Source organism: Neophocaena asiaeorientalis, unplaced genomic scaffold, assembly GCF_003031525.2.
Source record: "Neophocaena asiaeorientalis asiaeorientalis breed wild unplaced genomic scaffold, Neophocaena_asiaeorientalis_V1.1 scaffold65, whole genome shotgun sequence".
NCBI lineage: Eukaryota > Metazoa > Chordata > Mammalia > Artiodactyla > Phocoenidae > Neophocaena > Neophocaena asiaeorientalis.
Genome location: NW_020173215.1, coordinates 17,466,624 through 17,478,597, shown reverse-complemented (window position 1 = coordinate 17,478,597; position 11,974 = coordinate 17,466,624).

Below are 11,974 nucleotides of genomic sequence, written 5' to 3'. Positions count from 1 at the left end.
GCAATGGCTTGGTTTTATAGGACCTCTGCATAAAAACTCAAAACACTTCTGGGTGAAATTAATGAAGATCTACATAAATGAAGAGATATATCATATTCACGGATTGGAAGAGTCAATGTTGTTAAGATATCTCTTTTCCACCGATTCCACCAACTGAAGGGGTTGGCAGACTATGGCCCTCAGGCTGGCTGCCTGCTTTTGCAAATAAAGTTTTATTGGAACACAGCCACGCCCATTCGTTTATGTAATGTCTATGGACATTTCAAACTTCAGTGGCAGAACTGACTGCTAGTAAAGAGACCATATAGTCCTCAAAGTCTAAAATATTTACAATCTGGCCCTTTAAGAAAGTTTGCCCACCCCTGATCTATAAGTTTAATGCAATCCCGATCAAAATGTCAAGCTTTTTTGTTCATTGTAGTATTGGCTCTACTTTGTCAAGGTTTATACCATTTAACGAGCTCTATTGTGATCTTAATATACCTATTTATTGAGCGTGTAAAATTTGATTCAATGCTTACCCTCAATCTTTTAACTACAACTTTTCTAATTATGAGGTTTTAAAACTTCTAATCATCTGTTATTAAATTCTTTTCCAAGATGGTACATTTCCTCCAAGAAACGTCATAAATGCCATATTTTATGCGTTCTTGCACATTTGCATGTCAACATTGCCTATTTTTGCCTTTGTACTTGGGGACCACCTTGGCTAGGTATAGAGCCCCTGCGCTGCATTCCTTGCTTTAGCCCTTTGTAGTCATCGCTCTGCTCCCATCTGACATTGAGGGCTGCCTCTCTCACAGCTTCTCCTTTTGTCTTCATTGGCTGGACTTGATCATGAAGGAATTTTTCCCAAGAGGGACTTACAGGCTGCTGTACACCCTGAATCATCTCGCGCTTTAGAGTATCAGCTGGTTGCCTTATCCTTGAGAAACTTGCCAGCTTTTTTTAATCTTATTTTTTCCTCCTCAAGCTTTTTCATCCAGAAATATTTCTTGTGGCATTGAATGATGCTGTAGTCATTTGATAAGTCTAACTGGTTGTGCCTGTTGGGTGCCTGAAGACGTCTCTTTATCCTTGAAGTTCAATCATTTGACCAGGATTTGCGTCAGGGTGGCCCATCCTCCATCACCTCGTCCTGGAAAATGATCAGCTACTCAGTTTGCAAACTAGTCTTTCCTTCATTCCAGAGAAAGTTCTCTTGTCCGAGCTTACGATGTAATTTCTTATGTCAAATTTCTGTTCCATTTTGGGGGTCACCTCCTCAGGGTCACCAGCCACCTCCGTGGAACTGTTTTGCTCTTCCTTCATCCTCTCTTTAGTTGTTTCGATGTCTTTGCCTTTCCGCTCTGATTCATTTGTTTGCCATTACTTCTTTTCAGCCATTTCCCCAAATCCACATGAACCATGAAAAGGGTAAGGTCTGGGAAACAGTAGCTCTTGAGACCCTGAGCTCCTTGCTCCCAAGGGTCTCCCTAGACTTTCTCTGGGATGTCTGCCCCTCCCCTTTATCACCTCCCCTTAATGGACGTGCTCAGGGTTTTGTTAACCCAATTTCTCTCCCCCCTACCGTGCCAAGGGGCACTCAGGAGCGATGCCATGATGCCGAGATCCGTGTTTCCCTTGGTTACTTCCATGAAAACACACGGCAGGCCGTTGAACCCCATAAAGTGATTGTCCGGAAGCTGCCAGTGAACTGACACCAGCTCTTAAGACTAGTGGTTGTTCGTTGTACTCTCTGGTTAGGTTGGGGAAGCCCGGGTTTGCCTCTCTCTCCGACTCTTTACCTGGACGTCTAAAGAGCTCTTGAGAACCGTCACTCCAGCAGCAGCGTGGACAGTGGATTGAAGGGGGTCAGCCGGCTGGACACAATGAGCCCGGTTGAGGTGAGGAGGCCATGGAGATGGGGGAGGGGACCGGGCAGTAGCACGGTGGTCTGGCCGGGGGACACAGGAGGGCCCAGCGTGGTGCGTGTGACAGTCACCCGGCAATCATTCATGTCCTGACTTGGGAACAGCTCCTCCGCTGTCTGGAGCTGCCCCTGGGATCTGCCACTTTTTAAACACTTCCTGTGCTTGTGTCCCGCTCCCCAGCTGCACTGCCAGCTCCTGGTGGGCAGGACAGGCTCTGAGGGTCTGCTCTTCCTGCAGATCCCGGCCCAGACCTCGTCGCGGTCAGTGCGGGGCATGAGCCGGGGTCTGGCTTTAGCTCCGTCTCTCACTGCCATAGCCCTCGGCGCCGGCGCTGCCCTGGGGCCTGGGCACTTCCCAGAAGCGGACAGTCTGTGTGCTTCTCATGAGGCCCCTTGTTGCTGCCAGGCCCTGAGTCTGTCCGGTGGCCTGCAGCTGCCTCCCTGCTCTCCATCCCTCACCGTGGGAGACTGGCTGGGGGAGGGGGCGCGGGCTTCCTATGGGCCGGGAAAACTGGTTTTGCATCCCATAATCAATTTGGCAGAAACTGTGTACTTTCCATGGAAATTAACCTTGCATGGTCATCACGGGGGCGATGACTCGAAATCCTAATTCCCACGTTTGCCACCATGAGATTCTTCTCCGCCACCCCGGGCATTTGCCCGGCACCTGCTGGGCGTCCACTCAGGTGTCAAGGATCAGAGATGTCAGACCAGGCTCCCCTCCTCAACGGCACAGGCCCCGTGGTGACGTGGCCCTGGAGGGGGGTGAGCCCTTCCACTGAGCTGTGCGGAGGGGCTGGGGCTGGGGGGCGGGGGAGGGAGGCCAGCCCCTTGCACGACCTCCGCCCTCCGTCCCCTTTGCCAGAGGGTGCCCCCCTGTCTCTACTCCCTTCTCCTGGATTCCAGTCCCGCCCACCCACCATGGAGGGCCTGGTCCAGGGCCCACTTCCTGCCGGAAGCGCCTCTCTCTCCCCTGCACTTTCTTTGGATGCAACCTGCAGAAACCAGCCTGGGGTAACTTGGTTGAGAGGCATTTACAGGAAGATCCTGTGGGGGTTGGGGGGGCGGGCCTGGGCAAGAGGACCCAGTTTCACGCTAGCTGCCTTCTCTCAGGGGCCCCTCAAGAGCTGGGGTTCTGGGATGGAGGACCTGAATTCCATGCCCATCCCCTGAGGTGGGGCAGGTGGGAAGCTGTGGGCCCCCTGGGATAGAAAGACACGGGGAAGGGCCATTCCGGTAAGAGGATGGAACCCCACCCGAGACAGCTCTGCCCCGGCCTCTCCGTGTCCTCACCCTGCAGGCCTGGTGGCCCCGCAGAAACTCCACCTCCTTCATCCTCTTGCTGCCTCCTCTGGATGCAACAGGCTTCGGTTCTCCCCAGCTCGGAGGGGACCCCCAAGTCAGGGCCTGCCTGAGTCATGCCGTGTCCCCGGCGCCCTGCCCAGAAGGGGCTTGGGAATGCCCGCCCACCCATAATCAGTGTTCAGTTCGGACTGGTGTTAATCCCGCAGCGCAGTGACAACTAGACCGAGCTTCTCAGCTGAGGGCAGAAAGGATGAGGAACACGGGGAGAGGGCGGTTCTGGGACCGGCTGCTTCCCCACTGCCGCGTGGGTGCAAATGACCTCCGGGGCTCAGCGCTGCGGTCCGGGGGCAGGAAGGTAGGGTCGACCCCTGGACCCGGCCTCTGGCTCTGGTGGGTGACCCTGGGGGGCTAGGTCGGGGACATTCTCTTGGCGGCCAGGTGTCCTCCAGCCTCAGGACTCCCTGTACCCGTTTCCTGGTACCACAGACCCCGGGGGTGGCGGGGGGGGGGCGATTCAAGCTGCGGACCTGTAACCTCTCACAGCTCTGGAGGTCTGAAGTTCAAAATCAAGGTGTGGGCGGGGTGATGCTTCCTTAGCAGCCTCCAGGGACGGACCCTTCCTGCCTCTTCCAGCTCCCGGTGGCTCCAGGCGTTCCTGGGCTGTGGCCAAATCTCTCCAATTTCTTCTCCATCCTCACGTGGCCCTCCCCCGTCTCTGTGTGCCTCTTCCTGTCTCTTATCTCACCAGTCGTAAGACGCCAGGCCCACCCGAATCCCATTCTTACCTCATTACATCTGCAAAGGAGGTCGCATTCAGAGGTTCCGAGTGGATGTGAATTTGGGGGACATGATTCATGCACCACTGGCCATGTGAGCGTTACCACCCTCCTCCTTCGTGTTCTCAGAGGTCAAGGGCCTGGCCTGCAGCCCGGGAAAGCCCGGTCCCGTCCGCCAGATACCACGCCCATCCTGGGACCCAGTCCTGTGCTGTGGGATATTCCAGACCATGCCGGGCACTGAGCATGCCCAGAGACAGCGGAGTTCGTTAGGGTGATGGGAACCATGCCACTTCTGCGCGCCCTCACAAGCCGGGTGTGAACCGTGCAGGACGCAAGGGGTGACCTCTGGCTGTCAGCACGACCCCAGTTCCAGGGCCCCAGGGAGGAGAGGTGCGCCGGGCAGAGCACTGGCGGGGCCAGGACACCTGGACTGCAGCACCTCTCCCCACCGGGGCACCATTCTTCATCTGCGGGAGCGTCTTAGCTCAGGCTGCCATCACAAAATGCAGTGGACGGGGGGCTTAAACGACAGAAATGTGTCCTCTCACAGTTGTGGAGGCTGCAAGGCCAAGATCAGTGCGCCAGCAGGTCGGGCGCTGGTGAGAGCCTCTTCCTGGTTTGCAGACGGCTGCCGTCTCACTGTGTCCTCACGGGGTGGCGAGAGAGAGGTGGCCTGCGCCCTTCCTTCCAAGACCACCAATGCTACCGTATCAGGGCACCGCTTATGACCTCAGTTAACCTTAATTACTTCCGAAATACCATCACATTGGGGGTTAGGGTTTCACGTGTGAATTTGAGGGATGACAATTTAGTCCATAGCAGGGGGTGAATTCCGAGGACTGAGACAGCCCTTTGCAGGAACGGGGGAGGGGAGGGGTCAGTAAAAACTGCAATGACAAACATCCCCGTGTCAGGGGTGCTGGAGAGTCCCAAGCCCACTCCATTCACCTCCTAAGTCTGTTCATTCCTGTCTCATCTTTCCGGTCCCCAGCCAACCTCAGGGATAACAGGCAGGTCCCTTTTCCTCCCGGCTGTGAACTTCCAGGGAGGGGCCAGCCTCCCTGGCTGGTGCCACGGGCTCACACATGGGGCACCAAGAGTGAGCCATCATAGCTCCTTTGGTCCAGAGGTCCAGGGCCCCCATCTCCTGACCTTTACCCCACCGGACCATTGGATCCTTGCGACCACCCAGCAAGGGAAGCGTTATTATACTCACCGAGCATCTGAGAAGACAGAGGCTCGGAGGGGTGGTCACTGCAGGGCCTGGGGAAGCCGGGTCCCGCCCCTGCTCCAGTGTCCTGGAGGACAACGTGCTGTCTCTCCCCACACCACTCCCTTTGTTCTGGTGCCCGGCTCCAGGAATCCCTTTGCTGGTTTATCTCCATTTCTCAGCAGCCAGTGGAAACAGGCCAACGGTCACAGCCTTAGGGGGTGTCCTTGACTCCCAGCCCCTCGTGACACTGGATCCCACTTAACACTTGGCAAAATCCCCCGCCTGCTCTCCCTGAGAAGAGGGGTGGCCCGCTGGACCCCCGCAGCAACCAGGAGATGGGCCCCCCGCCTACAGTCACTGTTAGATCTAACTGCCGGTGCCGGCTGGGAAGCTCTGTCCTGCCCATGGACCCTAAGTGCGGCAAGGCCTGGCCCGACCTGTCATCAGTAATTGGGGGTATATTCATGTTTACTAAGCAGAGTCCCACGAAGAGGGGGTGGGCATGAGAAACCAGGGGGAGGTGCCGCCGAGGACCGGAGGCCCCTCTCCTGGCTTTCAACTCCGTGCCGGGCTCGCGCCCCCAGCAGAAACGTGATCCAGAGCTAATTGCTGGGGCTGCTTTCTCAGACTCTCCTGCCCTGACTCAGCTCCCGGTGTTTCAGTGCCCTCCTGCACCTCGGATGCAGTTGTGCACATCAAAGGCAGCTGGAGGAAGCCTCTTAATGCCCCGTTTCCCTCTCCTGCCCCGCCCCCGCCCCAGGACCAGGGCAGTATGGCTCGCCGGCCCTGGTGGAGAGAGGCTTTCTAAATAGTCTAAAGCATCCCACCACTTGCCACGTTCCCATTCGGCATCTCGTTTCACCCCCATAGCCTCCCGTGAGAGAAATGTTCCTTCTCGTCGTTTCTGACCAGGAGACTGAAGCTCAGAGAGGTTAAGCGAGTCACCCAAGGTCACACAGCTGGTCACATGGTAGAGTTTTGATTTTAAACCAGATTGTATGAGTGTCTGGGTGCTGCCGTAACAAAGCACTGCAGACGAGGGCTGAAAACAATGGAAACTTACGGTCTCACAGTCCTGGAGGCTGAAGTCTGAAACCAAGCTGTCAGCAGGGCCGGGCGCACTCTGAGACTCCACGTGGAAGCCTTTCTTGCCTCTCCCTGCTCCGGTGGCCGCTGACATCCTTGCCCCTCGGTTCACAGCTGCATTGCTCCTGTCCCCACTTCTGTCGTCACACGGTCGCCTGCCTGTGTGCGTCTGAGTCCAAGCCTCCGTCTTCTTACGAGGACACCAGTGGTTGGCTTAGGGTCCACCCTACCCCAGCGTCACCATCCTCATGACATCGGCCGAGACCCGATTTCCAAATCAGGCCACCTTCACAGGGCCGGAACAGACCTCAAATCCCACTTCCTGGGAAAGTCGCCTTCGTTTTTGCACTTCCTCTCATTCCTAAGAGGGGACAGCAGTGCTGAGAGGACAAAGTACTTTCCCCACGCCCCAAACGGCCCCTCGAAGCAGCCTGGGTGGGCTTCACCACTTTCAGGGTCCTTCCTTTCCCACGTCCCGACGGTGAGCCGAGGTGGAAATGGCGGGTGACATCTGGCACGGCCATCAGGACGCCCTCTCTGGGGTCGTCCTCACACTGTGTGCGAGGTGGGTGGCACTGGACCCTCTGAGGCTCAGCATCACAGGCCAGGGGTTAAATGCACCCCAGGGCACACGAGTGCTCAGTGGCAGGGCAGGACAGGAACAGGGGTCAGCTGACCCCAAGCCCAGAGCCCTTTCCAAAAGCAAGTTTGGCTGAAAGCTGCCGAATCCAGGGAAATTGCTTCAGAAGTCACTAGAAACCTCTGGTCGGCTGAGGTTCTGTTAGGCAAGTTTGGCCAGGTCAGCAGCACCGGTTTCAGCAGCCCCAGGTCCCACTGTGCAGTAACGGGGTCTGGGTGGGGGCAGTGCTGGAGGGGGACTTGGGGGCTGAGGAGGGGACCCCGTGGGGAGGCAGCTTTCAGCTCAGCAAGAGGGACATTTTTAACAAGCAGAGGTGTCCGGGGATGGGAGTCCCTTGGAGAGTGCTGAGCTCCCTGTCGCTGGAGACACTCAATCAGGGTCCCCATCTGCTCTCAGGAGAGCCCTGGAACAGGTCGTTTGGACTAAGTATCCCGTGGGGTCCCTGGCAGCCTGACTGCTGGTGATTCTGCGAAGCCCGGCTGTGTTGGAGACCAGGTCAGGGTGAGCTGCTGGGGATGGGACCTCACTCCTCCAGTGCGGGCTCTCTCCTGGGGCACACTGGGATGGGCCTGAGCCCCGGGCCAGGTCTCCACCCCGTGCCCTGCGTGCGCTCATACAGGCCATGCTGCTTCCATGGCTCCTGGTGCACACGGCTCAGCCCTGTGCCTGGAGGACCAGGACTCTGTCCTTCAGGAAATGACAAGAGGATCAGATGAGTACCTACTTCACCAGGACAGAGCCTGAGGTCATCGGATGGCGTCTGGGGAGGACGTCAGGGAGGAAGGTCCTGCGTGGGGGCCTCCGATGGTCCTGAGCTCACTGCTAGGGAGGGGGCTGGACGGATCAGAAGACGGTGGACCCCAAGAAAGGGGGCGACTCAGGCCACCCCACTCTTTTAAGATGTGGGACCCCAACCCCACATGGCCTCATAGGAGCCTGCAGGCCCCTCCTCCTGCCCCCTGTAGACTGTGACCCCTGGGGGGGCCCACATTTCGGTCCTCGTGGCCTCTCGCTGCCCGATCCCAGGCCAAGCCCTGTATGGAGTCCACTTCCCCCAGTTCTCCCACTTGCCAGGCATGATGGGAGGGCACGGGATCTCCGTGGCCGTGCTGCTACTTCTGCAGTCTGTCTGTCTATCTGTATGTCTGTCTCTGCTGCTGCATCTGTCAATGAACGCGTGTCTTTGTCTCGTTCTAGAAAGAACAAGGAAGGAAGCAAACAAAGCCACACACGATAGGTTAAGGTAAAGGACAGTGGCGAGAATGGGGATGATAGGAAAATAGGACGGGGCGGGGGGACTCACGGCCGACGGAGCTCCGTGTGGCCACGGATCCCTACCAGAAGGGGTCCGAAAGATGGCTGTGAGGTCCCCAGCAGCCGAGGCAATGGAGCCACAAGAAAAAACCCACAGCCAAGTGCGGGAGCTGCTCAGCCTTTCTTGACCCTGACACCTAAACCGCGGGTGAGGGCACAGAAAGAGACCCGCATCGAGGAGGAGGAGACCCCTCGGTGCTCGGAAGAGCAGGTGACTCCCTGAGCCTGGGGCACGTCAGCCAGCTCAGCTGAGCCAAGGAGCAGAGCGCCCGGCAGGAATCAGCGTGCTTCTCTCCGCCGTGGTCAGAGGGTCGCCTGCCCTGGTCGGGGGGCGGTGCCCACGTGGCAGAGCATGGTAGTTCATGGTGAAGGGAGCACGTTTGGGGAGATGGTGGGAGAGGCATGTCACCGGTGCCACCAGATGTCCTTTGGTCACACGCATGGCACTCCTGGTCTGAGGTCACACCTCCAGGAGGCAAAGGCCAGTGGATCCCCTCCTGTGTCAGCCGGACCCAAGCTTCCCTGGGAGGCTCCCACGGACAGGCCTGGCTCCTGCTTCTCCCAGCCAGCACTTGAGCTCCCCCTGAGATGGGCCATGACGGCATCTGAGTTTACCCCCATATAGTCCTCAGGACGACACTTGGTCGGGAACATCAGTCCCATTATACAGATGAGGGAACTGAGGCCACACAATAACTAGGTCTAAGCCCCCAGCTGGTAATCGAAGGAGCGATGTCCTGGCCCAGCCGCCTCCCGAGACCATGCTCGGGATAGTCTGTTACTGTCATTTTGTAAAGATATTAACTTGAGCATTTAGGGGACAACAACAAATGAACCCAGAGGAGATGAAATGCTGAGACAGGAAGAGACGAGGGGAGTCTGAACCTTCTAACTCCTTCCCCCTTGCTGGGCTTGTTGGGGGCGGTTCAGGACACCCGACCCCACCTGGGGGAACGGGGCTGGGGGGGGCGTCTCTGCATACTGGGATTTTGGAGTTGGTGGGAGGTGACTGGAGCCTGTCTTACTGCAGTCCACCTGCCAGCATCTCACCCCCTCCTGCCGATTCCCCGGCTCCGGTCCCCCACGACATCCCGCTCCCAGCAGAAGAAAACTCAGCTGAGATGATGGACATTATCCGGTCCAGGGAGCAACAGACGTTTCCCCGCCTGCCCTGGTGACCAGCACTGCCAGATCATCTACTTAGGAGCCCCTCGAAGAAGCACTGTCCCTCACCCCCCACGATGAGGCCATCCTACACCCCAAGAACCCGCCAGTCCCCCAGAGCAACTTCTCACTTAGACTCTGCCAAGAGTAACAGTGGCTGCTCTGTCCACAGCTCCAAATGCCCCTTCCTCCAGGAAGGCACCCCTGGTCCTCCCAGCTAGAGGGAGCCCCTCTCCTCCAAGGACACACAGCCCTTGATCCCAACTCCCCGCCATGCCCACCTTCTGCCACGTAGCGTCAGCCCCAGACTGTCACCCTCGTGCTTGAGCCGGACCCCCAGTGGCCACGAGGAGCAGAGGGCAAGCAGCCGTTTCCTTCCTGGCTGTATTCCAGGGCGGAGCTTGGTGAGCACCTACTAAGCGCCCCCTGAGTGGGATCCAGATATTGAAGCATGCACTTAAAATGGACTAACGTGTAAGATTTCACGGTTCCGTCCTGGGAAGCTTTTACCCCAGGAATTTTTTCTTCACGCTCACCCAGAAGGTGACAGAACAAATGAACCAAAACCCCAGAGTCAACGGCTCCTCCTGGATCAGCAACTGGTGAGCCCCACCTCCCGAGACAGCCTCTCCCAGGGTCGAGCTGCTGGGCAGTGTCCCAGGGCTGCCACTGAGTCTGGCACAGTGACCTCTGACCCTAGCAGTGGTTCTTTGCCCTGGTGTCTGTAAGCCCTCAGCCTCCTCCCGGGGATGCTATAGTCTTTTCTTCCAGCTCGACTGAGGTGCAGTTGGTATACAAATCTGCCCACAAGTGAAGCAAACGTTCTGGTGAGTTAGACACCTGTATGCACTGGAGTCAGCATTGCCACAGTCAAGGTGGTGAACATCCGTCACCCCCAACACGTGTCCCTCGTGTCCCTTTGCTGCTGGTTTTGGGGTGTTTTTTTTTTTTTGCTATAAGAACAGTTAACCCGAGACCCACTCTCGTAACAAATGATGACGTGCGTAACACCATGTTAGTAACTAGAGGCGCCCTGGAGCTCACTCATCTGGGACCTGAGCTCTACAGCCTGGACTGACCCCTCCCCTACGCCCTCCCCAGCCCCCAGCTGTAACGCCACACTGTTGTCTGCTTCTCTGAGTCTGACTGTCCCTAGATCCCTCTCGTCGGTGGAACCGTGCAGGCTGTGTCCTTCCGCGACAGGTTTATGTCACTCAGCGTAATGTCCTCCAGGTCCATCCACATGGTTGCAAAGGATATCTCCTCCCTTCTCAAGGCGGAATAATAGTCCATCATATGTCTGCAGCACATTTTCTTTCTCCCTTCATTTGTCGTTGTTGGGTTGTTTCCGTGTCTTGACTATTGTGAATAATGGTGCCATGAACGTGGATACGCAGCTGTCTCTTTGAGACCCTGCTTTCAGTTCTTTTGGTTTACACCCAGCAGTGGGATAGCTGGGTCACATGGTAGCTCTATTTCTCATTCCTTAAAGAACCTCCATAACTGTGCTCTACAGTGGCTGCGCCCTTTTGCATTCTCACCCACAGTGCACGAGGGCTCCAATTTACGGAGAGTTACTCTTGCCTCCGGTAAAGAGCTGAGAGCACCTGAGGGGCTTGCCCAGGGCTGCACCGGCAGGAAGTGGGGAGCTGGGGTCTGTGCCCGGAGGCTCCCCACACTGAAGCCTGTGCCACTGGGCTCCGTCACCTTCACCTTCCCGGACCTGGGGCTGCGGCCCCAGCCTGAACGGAGCCATCTGTGGAGCAGGGTCCCTGTGCCCAGAAGGAAAGGCAGAGGGGGCAGGCGCTGGGGGCTCTCCCGTGCCCGGGACCCCACTCAGGGTGGGGAGAGAGGGAGGAGTACGCGAGCTGTAACGCCACAAGCGCCGCTTGTTTTCCTTCCTGCCTTCCCCCACCCTCCATCTCCCTCTCTCTTTTCCAGCGGCCAGGAGACGATGACCTTCGAAGTCCTGTCTGACCTGGAGTCAACGGAGGGACCCTCTAAAGTGGAACTTCCTGTCTCTCCCCCCTTGCCACGACCACAAAAACGCCACCCATCCCCTTGATTTAGGAGAAGGCAGTTCAGAGGCCCGGCTTGTTGATAAGTAATTCCTCTGGCCGAGCTCAGGACATGCCGGACAAAACTCCCCCTTCTTGAGGTTCTAGAATGAGGGGGCGGAAGCCGGAGGGGATCTCAGGGACTTTGGGGCAAGCTATGGGGTCTTCAGAGAAAGAACCCATCCTTAACTTCCCATATGGAGACCGTCTCTCTCTCTCTTTCACACACACACACGCACGCACACACACACGCACACACACACACACACACACACACACCATTGCTTCTTTCAAGACAATTATTTTAAAGCAAACTCCGTATGTGAGAAATGATGGCGCGGTGTGATTTGACTAAATCAGACAAGACCCCATTAGCGTCTCCCTTCCCCCGCCCCCAGGTCGGGTCCACGTCGTCCAGGAGCTGCGGACGCCCTGGGAATCCGCTGCCCTGGGAACGACGAGCGCCAGCTTTTAAAGGTTAATGCAGACGCGTCTCAAACACGC